The 12,381-nt window shown below is 41.8% G+C and overlaps 2 non-coding genes across 2 annotated transcripts; both read left to right on the top strand.

The window, feature by feature from the left end:
• The first annotated feature begins 3,247 nt into the window (after window positions 1-3,247).
• On the top strand, window positions 3,248-3,340 carry trnai-uau (transfer RNA isoleucine (anticodon UAU)). The gene is given in 2 exon segments: window positions 3,248-3,285; window positions 3,305-3,340. It is a non-coding gene; the product is annotated as a tRNA-Ile (tRNA).
• A 725-nt stretch (window positions 3,341-4,065) lies between these two features.
• Window positions 4,066-4,158, top strand: trnai-uau (transfer RNA isoleucine (anticodon UAU)). Its single transcript is given in 2 exon segments — window positions 4,066-4,103; window positions 4,123-4,158. It is a non-coding gene; the product is annotated as a tRNA-Ile (tRNA).
• Window positions 4,159-12,381: the final 8,223 nt, after the last annotated feature.

Below are 12,381 nucleotides of genomic sequence, written 5' to 3'. Positions count from 1 at the left end.
TACTTCAGTAAATTTAGGCTGGGGGAAAAATATGTAATTTTTCTCCAGGTCAGCCAACTTACATTCAAGGAGTTTAAGTCTTTCAGATTTGTGGCACCTTTTAGAAGTTATAAATGATGTAATCATGCCCCTAGAATAGGCTTTACATGTCTCCCATAAAACAGAAGGGTTGTCTATTGACTGCAAATTGATTGAATAAAATATCTTAAACTCTGATTTAAAGTAGGAGACAAATTTGTCATCTTTAAGAAAGGATGATTGAAATCTCCAATGCCGTGACAATGCCCGAGCCTGAGAGAGTGAACAAACCATAAACAAAGGGGCATGGTCAGATAAGAATATATTGCCAATGTTGCAGGAGGTAATCAGAAACATTTTTGATGAGGGGATAAAGAAATAATCGATTCTAGTATGAATTTTGTGGGGGGCAGAGAAGAAAGTGAATTCTGAATTCGTGGGGTGACGCTCTCTCCACACATCTGAATAGCCAAAATCGTTACATATAGACGTAAGCATCTGAGCCTGTTTGGATGGAAGGGAAGTACTAGGCAGAAGTTTATCTACAGAGGGATTCAGATGGCAATTAAAATCCCCACCCACAAACAAGTGTTCTGATGCCAATGTTGCAAACTCAGCAAATGTCTTAGAGAGAAAATCAGGGGAATAGCCTGGAGGGCAACAGAGATTCATAAGTGTCACCTCCGTACTTGAAAGGACCCCTTTAACAATTACATAGCAGCCCTGATTATCTTTGACACAATGAAGCGCCCCAAATGCCAAATTCTTATTGACCAGAATCAGAATCAGAAACACTTGTATTGCCAGGTATGTGGACACACACGAGGAATTTGACTCCGGTTCAAATACTCTCATAGTACAAAACAGATAAAAAAAGCGTATACACAAAACAAACAAACAAACAAGCAAACAACAACAAAAATAGGTGCATAGTGCAAAGTAATCCAAGTAAGTCAAGTATGGAATAGTTAAATAAATATAAAGTATACAGTGTGCACAGAATGATGGTATAAGTGTTCAGATATTTTACAAGTGATATTACTGATATATGAATCTGGATTTTAGCTGTTCATCACAGAAAGGATTTCCCTTTTGGTGCAATATGGTGCATAGTGCAAAGATGACGAGAGAGCGAAGTACCAAGGCAACCGTCCGTGGCGCCATCTTGGAACAACACCTCTGCTAAAGGAAGAATAAGATGTTGCAAAAACTTGTCCAACCCAACTTTTTTGTAATTTCTTAATATTATCTCCCTTTATATGGGTCTTCTGAAGAAAAGCTATAGAGACCTCTTTTGTCTTCAAAAATGATAACACAGCCATCCTGTTTGCTGGCTTATGGAGACCCCGAACATTCCAGGAGCAAAATTTAACTGTACTTAAATTAAACAAAGTCATAAGATTTGAATGAATTTACAAGCTGATAAGGAGATTTATATGTGAGGAATTGCAACCAAATTGTCAGCCTAGACCTAGGGGCCAAATCAAGTTTTTCCATTTTAAGTATCAAGTAATCAGTTTCATGAGAAACCCACATCAGTAAGAGGCTGGAGAAACAACACACACAAAAAGAAAACCCACCAATAAACCTATTATTTTTGTACCTTATAAATGTGTGTCCCGAGCAAAACACAGAACCACAACAAAACAAACCTATCAGTGTCTGCCTAAAGAACCAGAAGAAACTGAGGGTTTTTCCCCAAAGTGAAAGGGGCTTACCAACATCCTTCAAGTTCGCAACAAAGAGCGAAATAACAGTGCAATGAATAACTGTGCATAGCAATGAACGAATCCTCCTTACGATGTGATCAAAAAAAATTGAGGAGGAGAAGAAAAAAGAGTCCACATTGTGAGGAACCGCGCCACCAGCAGAAAGAAAAGTTCACAGCATAATCTTGATAGCTAAGTAAATCCAGACAGTATATGTGGGAGAGGAGCTGCTTAGTCAAAAATATATTAAAACTGGACATCCAGAGTGAGATCCATCTGTCGGGAAACTAAGATCCCGGTAGAGAGTCCGGAAAGTCGTGTACCTGCTCCAGTGTAGTCAACCTCTTCTTGGAGCCTCCGTGGGGCACCTGCAGGATGGCTGGAAAAAGCATGGCATATGATATACCCCGGTCCCGCAGCTTCACTGTGTCAAATGCCTTGCGTTTCTTCATCACAGACAAGGAGAAATCACTGTAGAATGAGAACCTGGACCTGTTGTAGGTTAAAGTGCCATCTTGGCTGGCCTGTTGTGCCGCTTCCATCACCCTCTGCTTATCTCTGAATGAATGAAAACGCAGCAACACCGATCTGGGTGATTTGTTCAGAGGCGGTTTTGGTGCTAGCGAGCGGTGTGCCCTCTCTAGCTTTATGTGGCCAGCTTTGGTAGTCAACTCGAAGAAGTGGGGCAGCCAAGTCTCGAAGAAATCCACCGGCTGACTGTGGATTTCAATGTTTGGCTTGTTGGTCTGTGCCTTCTGCCAGACCAACAAGTCGAACATTAAAACGCCTGCTGTAGTTCTCTGCCATGTCCAAACTTTCAGAGAAAGCACTGACCTGCTTTTCCAACTCAGTTATCTGCGACTCATGCGCCGTGGCAGAAGTTTCAATAGCTGCAACATGGTCTTCAGCCTCGTTCAGCCATCGGCCAGCAGACTGTAGCTCCACCGAATGCTTGTTGATGGTTTCGGTGAAGGGACTGAGTTTCTCCTCGATCACTTTTACAATATTTTCAGTCATCAGGCTCAGGGCTTTTGCGAGGGCCGGGTCCAGCTCGTCAATCTCGGAGATATTAGATTCGGCCCAGTCACCATCTTGTGTGCTTTCTTCAGGTGTGGGCGGGATGTCTGTTTTGTCCATCTTCCTTTGGTTTCTGGCCATTTTATCAAAAGACTGCGGTCAAAGGTTTTCCAGAGACATAGCATGAAAGGTTCTTACAAAAAGAGGCACAAAAGTGAAATTATTGTCAGGATAAGCACATAATTAGAGCCGAGTGGCACAGAGCACCATCAAAAATGCACGGCTCACCTTGCAGCCATCACGTGACCCCTCTGAATAATTGTTAAATAATTGAAAATAAAGTAAAAAGAATGACAGAATGTACTTTTCTTCTTCCTCATGATCCCCAGAAAATTTATATTACGCAACTTGAGCATGTGACTTGTGGAATATTCCAAATAATTCTCTCATAAATGCACTCTGCACAGTCTGCATTATACGATAAGTTATTCCACATTAAATAGGCTCCAGTGGCGCAATTGGTCAGCGCTTAGTACTTATACAGCAGTACAAGTGAAGCAATGCTAAGGTTGTGAGTTCAAGCCTCACCTGGAGCACAGCTTTTTAGAGCAGCCTACAGTGTTACACCAAAGGAGAATTTTCAGTGTTGCCAGAATCAGATAGAATCACCATGCCCGCTGATCAAGATGAAGCACTTATTGAAAGTGAGTGGGAAGGTAAATGAAGGTTATTGGAAAACGTGTCAGTTGGAATCTTTATACAGGGTGTTTCAAAAAAATTTTAGATTATTTGAGATGTAAATATCCCAGAAACTACATAGTCTAGGCAAATGGAACTGAACAGGCTTAATGTTTAGCGATATAAGATTTATTCTTCAAAATTTGAATGAGAAATTCAAAGGTATGTGGAATCCACGAACGTTTTCACAAATTTTCAATATGCACACCGCCAGAGACACAGTACTGAACAAGGTGCAACTTGTAGGGTTTCATTCACAAATGCTTCCTCAGGACACACTAAACCATCGTTGGAGGAATCTGGGTCTCCAGGCATGCACTTCTTGGGGTATCGCAAGAGTTTTTCGCAAACCCGTTTGACCGTCTCTTCCAATGCTGGTGGTCATCCAGATCCTTTTGCCCTGCACAGACAGCCTTCCTCTTTGAACTTTTTGTGCCATGTCCAAATCTGCATTGCAGTTGGTGGATTTTTAGAGAATTCTCTCATAAATGCATGCTGCACAGTCTACATTATACAATATTTAAGTTAGTCCATGAAATCGAGTCGTACATGAGCTGATAGAAAAGAAAGGCACTCCCCTGTAGCTCCAGTGGCGCAATTGGTCAGCGTGTGGTACTTATACAGCAGTACAAGTGAAGCAATGCTGAGGTTGTGAGTTCAAGCCTTACCTGGAGCACAGCTTTTAAGAGCAGCCTACAATGTTACACCAAAGGAGAATTTTCAGTGTTGCCAGAATCAGATAGAATCACTATGTCCGCTGATCAAGATGAAGCACTTATTGAAAGTTAGTGAAGTGACTGAGTGGGAAGGTAAATGAAGGTTATTGGAAAACGTGTCAGTTAGAATCATTATACAGGGTGTTTAAAAAAAATTGTATATTATTTGAGATGTAAAGATCCCAGAAACTACATAGTCTAGGCAAATGAAATTGAACAAGCTTATTGTTGAGCAATATGAGATTTATTCCTCAAAATTTCACAAATTTTCAATATGCACACTGCCTGAGAAACAGCACTGAATGAGATGCAACTTGTAGGGTTTCGTGCACACACGTTTCCTCAGGACACGCCAAACTGTCATTGGAGGAATCTGGGTCTCCAGACTTGCTCTTCTTATGGACTTCTTGGGGCTTCACAGGAGTTTTTCGCGAACCCGCTCAACCGTCTCTTCCAATGCTGGTGGTTGTCCAGATCCTTTTGCCCTGTACAGACAGCCTTCATCTTTGAACTTTTTGTGCCATGTCCAAATCTGCATTGCAGTTGATGCATTTTTAGAGAATTCTCTCATAAATGCATGCTGCACAGTCTTGTTCGACTGTGTTTGAGCATACTCTAACACACAAAACATCTTTTCCAATGAATGGCATTTCTATACCTAAAAAGATAAACACAAAAAACAAACATTAAATTTTGACCTGTTTCCACACAGGCTGTTAAAAATTGAGGTAAATTGAATGAAAATGGGCAAAGTTATTCGATTGCGAAATGATATCAAATTTTTTTGAAACACCCTGTATATTCATTCGTCTTCAGGTTTGAGGTGGATCCAGAGTTGATCCCTGCACACAAAGCCTTAGTATGGCCAGGTTGTAGTTCAATATGCTAAAAATCCTATTTATATTTTAGGTGGATACTGAGCAAAACTGTTCACACCTCGTGGCAATTTTGGTCTACTCAAGCCACCAGCCAGCATGTTTCTGGAAGGTGAGAGGAAAGCAGATCTCATACCAAATTAATAAAATTAACAAAACCCATCAGTGTTGTTTCAAGCAAACATCTTCCCAAGATCATAAAAATAAATGAGACTACAGGCCTATAAGACAAAACAAAGCGTAAATTTAAAAATACATCTTCTCACTTTAAGTGAGGGGTTTCTTTCTTGCCTTCTTTTTTGGAAAATCATCCACCTCTGTCTGTCTGTCCGTCCATCTTGTTCCTGTTCAGCATGCACTGCCACTGATTATGAAAGGTCAGGCTGGGACAATCATATCATATATATCATCATATTACAACATTATATAAATCACATGAATTTAATTTAAATAAAAATACATATGGATGGTAATCCAGGCTTTCATGTGGGATCCTTCAAAGTCTTTCCTGCTCTGGTCCTGCAGGCTGGACAGTGCTGACCTGGTGATCTCATCTCATCTCATTATCTCCAGCCACTTTATCCTGTTCTACAGGGTCACAGGCAAGCTGGAGTCTATCCCAGCTGACTACGGGCGAAAGGCGGGGTACACCCTGGACAAGTCGCCAGGTCATCACAGGGCTGACACATAGACACAGACAACCATTCACACTCATGGTCAATTTAGAGTCACCAGTTAACCTAACTTGCATGTCTTTGGGGGAAACCGGAGCACCCGGAGGAAACCCATGCGGACACGGGGAGAACATGCAAACTCTGCACAGAAAGGCCCTCACTGGCCACGGGGCTTGAACCCAGACCTTCTTGCTGTGAGGCAAGAGCGCTGACCACTACACCACCCACCCTGCACTTATCAAGAACAGTAAATACACCAAACAGATAAACTAATTAGGGGTAAGGGAGAGTGCAGACAAACCAAGAGTATATGTATATGTGTGGTTGTATATCTGTACATATGCATATATATTATATAGACAAGAGTGTTTTACTGGAAAATACACCAATTGTACAGTGTCTTGCAAAAGTATTCATCCCCCTTGGTGTTTGTCCTGTTTTGTCGCATTACAAGCTGGAATTAAAATGGATTTTTGGAGGGTTCACACCATTTGATTTACACAACATGCCTACCACTTTAAAGGTGCAAATTGTTGTTTTATTGTGACACAAACAAGAAGTAAGATGAAAAAACAGAAATCTAGAGTTTGTATAGGTATTCACCCCCTTCTGTATGAATCCCCGAAATAAGAACTGGTCCAACCAATTCACTTCATAAGTCACAAAAGTAGTGGCTACAGTATGGTGGTGTAGTACAGTGGTGGTAGTATTATGGCTGCTGGGACCCTTTTCTCGATTACTGACAGCAGCTCGATTTGGATGTGCATGTAAACATACTGAATGTTACTCATACCAAAGGAGAATTTTCAGTCAAGTACGTTTACATGCACATCCAAATCGAGCTGCTGTCGGTAATCGAGCAAAGGGTCCTAGCAGGGGTGCCAGAGAAATCCAATCCTACATGCACATAAGGAAATCGAGCTATTGTGTGAGGTACATTGTGCACCCGAGCCACAGGTGGCGCTACACGCCCCATTGTGTTGGTACACTTCCCATTGTCATCATGAAGAAGAGCTATTCAAGAGTGTAAACAAAGTTATCAGTTCCGTGTTCTCCATTGCACGTTTTTCTCCCGTCCATGAATTTTAATATATTCAACTCCTTAAGCTGAATGAGCATGAACTCAGTCTCCTCATTGCTCCAGAAGTGCACGTTTCTGCTCGCCATTTTCTCTTCTTCGTTTGTTCCTCCTGACCTCTTCTGCTGCTTGCTACTACTGTTGTCATGCCGACCGAGGCTGTCGTGTTTCCCGCTTGTGGTCTCGTCACTCGTCACTTCCGGAAGGGGCAGTGCTGAAGTAAGTAGCTTGACTACGTAGCTCGATAGGGTATACATGCACTAAGTAGCTCGGCAAAAATCGCATAATCTAGGTCGTGTAGCTCGATTACGAGAAATCAAGTTTGGTTCAATTTCAGCCTAGCTAAGGTGTTTCCATGGCATTTAGAACTTCGATTTCAGTCGAGCAACGGCAGAAATTCGATTTTCTCTATGTGCATGTAAACGCACTGAGTGTTGCTCAAATCAGATATGGACAGATCCTCCCATCTCCACTGTGGATCTTTGCAGCTCCTTCAGTGTTATCTTTGATGTCTTTGTTGCAGTTTCTGATTAATGCCCTCCTTGCCCAGGCTGTGAGTTTTGGTGGGTGGCCTTCTCTTGTCAGGTTTGTAGTGGTGCCATATTCTTTCCATTTTGCTATAATGGATTTAATGGTGCTCCATGGGATATTCAAAGTTTGGGATAATTTTTTGGCATATCTAATCCCCCATCGGAGCCAGTTGTCTGCAATTTTGCCATTTTAAGTTGGGGCTTCCTTTTGCTCCAAATGATGGAGCTCAGCCACCCTTCAATCACCCTGATGACCCTGTTTGACATTAAAATAGGGATCATTTGCAGGGGGTAGAGCAGCCTGGGTAAAATATTCATTTTTATAAGAGCAATCCTACCCAGCCAAGATAGAGGAAGAGGGGCCAGCGGTCTAAGTCTGCCTTTATAGTGTCCAGGAGAGGAGGAAAGTTAGCACAAAACATCTTATCAAAAGAGGGTGTTATGGACACACCTAAATACTTAAAACCTGAAGGAGACCAGTGAAAAGGGAAGGGCTCTGCCAATATTGGGGGAGCTGTTAAAGTCCCTAGCGGCATAGCCTCTGACTTAGCAAAATCAATTTTATATCCTGAGAAAATGCTAAATGTAGTAATGGCCTGAATCAGGCTAGAAATAGAGGTCTGTGGTCTGGAAAGAAATATCAATACGTCGTCCGCATACAATGTTATTGTGTGCTCCCTCCCACCACCAACAACACCAGATATTTGAGCACACTGCTGAATTACTTGAGCCAGTGGTTCTATAGCAATATCGAAAAGCAATGGGCTTAGTGGATCACCCTGCCTATTTCCCCGGTGAAGTGGGAAATTGCTAGATCGGAGCCCATTCGTTATAACAGCTGCAGCTGGATTATTGTAAAGAACCCTGACCCAGCTAATAAAGTTATTACCTAGGCCAAACTTTTCTAATGTGTAAAATAAATATGACCACTTGACACAGTCAAATGCCTTCTCGGCATCGAGAGAAAGCACGAGGGCAGGGTACGTAGAGTGCTGTGAGAGATTGATCACATTAAGGAGCCTTCTAACATTATCACTAGAGTTATGACCTTTAATAAAAACAGTCTGGTCCCCATTGATAATGTGGGGGAACACTTTTTCTAGACGCATAGCTAAAATTTTTGAAAGCAATATTTGGTCTGAATTAAGTAGGGCTATAGGCCTGTAGGGGGTGCATTTGTCAGAGCATTTTCCCCTTTTAAGAATAAGGGAGATGTTAGTTTCCCTGAGTGACTGAGGCAGGATCCCATTTTGAAACAAATGATTGAATATAGCCAACAAGGGGTCCAAGAGAATGGTGCTGAACTCCTTATAAAACTCACACCCAAATCCATCTGGCCCAGGGGCCTTCCCTGAAGGCATAGACTTTAAAGATCTGATGACACGTTTTTGACATCTTTGGCGATGTTTTATACCATAAAAAGTAATTCCCGATGATCCATATATTAATTCACGAAGGCGCCTATTTTACAAGTTATGATAAAAAGCGCGACTATTTGGGCAAATTTGACGGGGCTGCAGCACCCAGGAGACGAATGAGGAGGAGGGGCTATATGACGTAATCGAAAGAATCTTCCTCCTCACTTACCAGTTTGTTGTTGATGCGACAGGTGTTCAGTTTGTCATTATTAGTATTATTATTATACATTATTATACATTAAAAAATCTCCTTCTCACCCCCGGCGGGGGGGTGGTATCCATGTCATCCTCAAGCTCGGGTCCTCTACCAGAGGCCTGGGAGTTTGAGGGTTCTGCGCAGTATCTTCGATGTTCCTAGGACTGCGCTCTTCTGGACTGAGGCTTCAGATGTTGTTCCTGGGATTTGCTGGAGCCACTCTCCCAGTTTGGGGGTTACTGCCCCAAGTGCCCCCACTACCACGGGGACCACGCAACCCTTGACCTTCCACATCCGTTCCAGCTGCTCTTTCAACCCTTGATACTTCTCAAGTTTCTCATGTTCCTTCTTCCTGATGTTGGCATCAGCTGGGATCACCACATCTATCACCACCACCCTCTTCTGCTCTTTGTCCACCACCACTATGTCCGGTTGGTTAGCCAGGATCTGTTTGTCAGTCTGGAAGCTGAAGTCCCACAGAACCTTGGCCCTGTTGTTCTCAGCTATATATATATATATATATATATATATATATATATATATATATATATATATATTATGCCTTCGCGTTGTGTTGCCGGCTTTTGCTCCAAAACCCACAAGGATGGGGTAAGTTTATTCAAGTTTCCCAGAGATCCCGAGGTGCATGCGAAGTGGGTGAAGCAAGTCAGGCGCATTCGTGACAAGTGGGAGCCCTCACCAACATCCGTCCTGTGCTCTGAACACTTCGATTTGGATTGTTTTGACGCCCTTCCCAGCTTAAAAGAATCTCTTGGGTGTGCAGTTCAGCAGAAACGTGTGTTACTACCATCAGCAGTGCCTACAGTATTCTGGAGGGGGTCTACTAGTAGCTATGCCGGATCCAGCAGTCGCCTGGATATTTTGCTTCATTCAAGGATAAAACTAAGAAGCCATAAACTAGAAGATGTGCCTGCCAATATTATCCTAAATGTATCATGGATCAGGCATAGTCGTAAGCTTATTATGTTAGCCGTTTGCATGCTCCATTAGGAACTATGTATTCAGTGTAGCATACAGCTTACATGATATAAGCAGTGTTTACACATGCAAGACAACAATACACAATATTAAAATATTGATTCCGTAACATTTTGAACAAATACGGGTTGACCTACCAATCCTTGTTATCCAACCTTGTGGTGTTCAATGCTGGGCTGTCTGCCTGTCCGCTGTCCATCTCGGAGTCGGAGTCAGATTGTTGCACAGTAACAGGTTCAAACGGTTGGATGCACCCATGTTCGTCATCACTAGATTCTTCCGATCTATCCCACTCACAACACAATTCTAGACTCCAAGAAGAGGAAGAGATAGCACTAGAGAGTTCACCGGCGTTTTCATGCGCCATTTCCATTGAGTAGAACCAGAGTAGAACAGCCAGTGAACCGCAGCGTGTTCTTCCGCTGACGTCACAGCATGGCCGCGAGCCACGGACCCAGTTTTCTTGCGCTGTGCAATTAAAAGTTGGATATTCGCGTAACAACAGCTTCTTTTCACGTAATTATAACAGAAATCTAACATGTTTGCCATGTTGTATAGTTTATTTAAGAAATTGCATTGAGTCATGTTCGTGTCATCAGATCGTTAAAGCAAGAAGAGCTTCCTCTTTTGTGATTGGGGCATTCAATAGCAATCTATGAGCCTCTGTAGCCTGTGGGAGCCTCAAGTCAGAGAAAAACAAATGCATGAGTTCTGGGGCATTGTCAGGCTGTTCAGACATATATAAATTTGAGTAAAATCAGGCAAATTCCTTGTTAATGGTTTTAGTGTCAAATGATCTGACACCCCCTGAATTTGTAATTGAAACAATTGTTTGTGAGTCTGCCCTTCTTTTAATGAGATTGGCAAGATATTTGCCAGGCTTATCACCAAATTCATACAGCCTCTGTCTGGAGAACTTAAGGGTATGTTCAGAGTCCTGAATTAACAGGGTCTTAAGCGCTGTACGTGAGGCTGTCAATTACTTCAGTAAATTTAGGCTGGGGGAAAAATATGTAGTTTTTCTCCAGGTCAGCCAACTTACATTCAAGGAGTTTAAGTCTTTCAGATTTGTGGCACCTTTTAGAAGTTATAAATGATGTAATCATGCCCCTAGAATAGGCTTTACATGTCTCCCATAAAACAGAAGGGTTGTCTATTGACTGCAAATTGATTGAATGAAATATCTTAAACTCTGATTTAAAGTAGGAGACAAATTTGTCATCTTTAAGAAAGGATGATTGAAATCTCCAATGCCGTGACAATGCCCGAGCCTGAGAGAGTGAACAAACCATAAACAAAGGGGCATGGTCAGATAAGAATATATTGCCAATGTTGCAGGAGGTAATCAGAAACATTTTTGATGAGGGGATAAAGAAATAATCGATTCTAGTATGAATTTTGTGGGGGGCAGAGAAGAAAGTGAATTCTGAATTCGTGGGGTGACGCTCTCTCCACACATCTGAATAGCCAAAATCGTTACATATAGACGTAAGCATCTGAGCCTGTTTGGATGGAAGGGAAGTACTAGGCAGAAGTTTATCTACAGAGGGATTCAGATGGCAATTAAAATCCCCACCCACAAACAAGTGTTCTGATGCCAATGTTGCAAACTCAGCAAATGTCTTAGAGAGAAAATCAGGGGAATAGCCTGGAGGGCAACAGAGATTCATAAGTGTCACCTCCGTACTTGAAAGGACCCCTTTAACAATTACATAGCAGCCCTGATTATCTTTGACACAATGAAGCGCCCCAAATGCCAAATTCTTATTGACCAGAATCAGAATCAGAAACACTTGTATTGCCAGGTATGTGGACACACACGAGGAATTTGACTCCGGTTCAAATACTCTCATAGTACAAAACAGATAAAAAAAGCGTATACACAAAACAAACAAACAAACAAGCAAACAACAACAAAAATAGGTGCATAGTGCAAAGTAATCCAAGTAAGTCAAGTATGGAATAGTTAAATAAATATAAAGTATACAGTGTGCACAGAATGACGGTATAAGTGTTCAGATATTTTACAAGTGATATTACTGATATATGAATCTGGATTTTAGCTGTTCATCACAGAAAGGATTTCCCTTTTGGTGCAATATGGTGCATAGTGCAAAGATGACGAGAGAGCGAAGTACCAAGGCAACCGTCCGTGGCGCCATCTTGGAACAACACCTCTGCTAAAGGAAGAATAAGATGTTGCAAAAACTTGTCCAACCCAACTTTTTTGTAATTTCTTAATATTATCTCCCTTTATATGGGTCTTCTGAAGAAAAGCTATAGAGACCTCTTTTGTCTTCAAAAATGATAACACAGCCATCCTGTTTGCTGGCTTATGGAGACCCCGAACATTCCAGGAGCAAAATTTAACTGTACTTAAATTAAACAAAGTCATAAGATTTGAATGAATTTA

Source organism: Neoarius graeffei, chromosome 15 (assembly GCF_027579695.1).
Source record: "Neoarius graeffei isolate fNeoGra1 chromosome 15, fNeoGra1.pri, whole genome shotgun sequence".
NCBI classification, from domain to species: Eukaryota; Metazoa; Chordata; class Actinopteri; order Siluriformes; family Ariidae; genus Neoarius; species Neoarius graeffei.
This window is presented reverse-complemented; position numbering and strand designations above follow the sequence as displayed.